Source organism: Amphimedon queenslandica, unplaced genomic scaffold (assembly GCF_000090795.2).
Source record: "Amphimedon queenslandica unplaced genomic scaffold, v1.1 AMPQUscaffold_12832, whole genome shotgun sequence".
Classification (NCBI taxonomy): Eukaryota; Metazoa; Porifera; class Demospongiae; order Haplosclerida; family Niphatidae; genus Amphimedon; species Amphimedon queenslandica.
The window spans coordinates 8472-9707 of record NW_003546932.1 but is presented as its reverse complement, the minus strand read 5'-3'; positions in this window follow the sequence as shown (position 1 = coordinate 9707).

Here is a 1236-nt window from a genome sequence, read left to right as displayed (position 1 = left end):
AAGATAGGGGGGAAGGAGGTAGAGATCACCATAGGCTCGGGAGAAGTGAGTGTACTGAGCTTGAACTGGAAGAGCTGGCCAATGGAACTATGTAATGTCATTAAAAATTCACTTAAAATAAAATAATTGCATAAAATTCACTTATGTCTTATACTGAAATGTTTCAAACTTAGTGAAGGATGCATTCTAAAGTTCTCAGTTGAGAAAACTGCTTTATCTTAGAATTGATTTCATTATTTTCTTTTTCGAGAGCATTTATATTTTGCAATATCAAAGGAAAAAAGTAACATGATGGAGAACTGGAGATAGTTTCGAGTTTACTGTTTTTTTCACTAGCCATGATACTCTCTTTGCTAGACTGATTGGTCATGCATGTGTGCAGTCGATCGAATCGATCCACCACTCTTAAAGTTAAGGAAGATATGAAAATGTGTAGGACAAACTTTTTAAAATAAATTTTGTATGCTTTTTATAAATGAAAGTGTTTATTATATGCCGTATTGTAATAATTAAGCCGAACTGTCATAATTTTTGGTTTCAAGGATAAGTTGCCTTGTACTGGCCTATTATAAATTCTTGCTGAATGAACCATGCTCTTCAAATAGCCAACAGAATATCCAGTAGGAAATAGTGCAGTCAGCTTTCCACCCCTTCCTCACCTCCTAAGTTTAATTATTGCAGCAATGCATATCAGTAGATCTAAACTCTATCTATTAAATAATATAGACTAACCTGTCGGTGGCACGACTGTCGCTGTAGTCCTATACTCACCTTTGTCAATCACACAGCATTTGTATTTCTTGTACATTAACATGTCATTCACTGCATAGGACCCCTCTAGCTCATTCTCTGGTACAACAATAAGGCCTCTATCTTTGAATTCCAATAGATAAAAAGCCTTGGTCTTAGAGGCTACTGTTCTTGCAGTCATTGTCCGTTGACAAGAAGTTAGTTAGCGTAGTTGTAGACTAAAGTCTCAAGTTGTAGCAGCTCTTATATAGCAAACTTATTTCACGTGGCAGATTAGTGAGCATGAGTGGTACTGTATGCTTAGTTTATGAAATGCATACATATATCTTGAGACATATCAAAACTTGTATAATGGGAAGCCATAAGATGAAAGGCACTGCGTTGGGTTTATATCTGGTAGACGATCACTTCCGGTGCAATATACATATTTACCAGGATGTGACATAGCTATGATTAAAGGCACTGACAGTGCAATATATATATTGC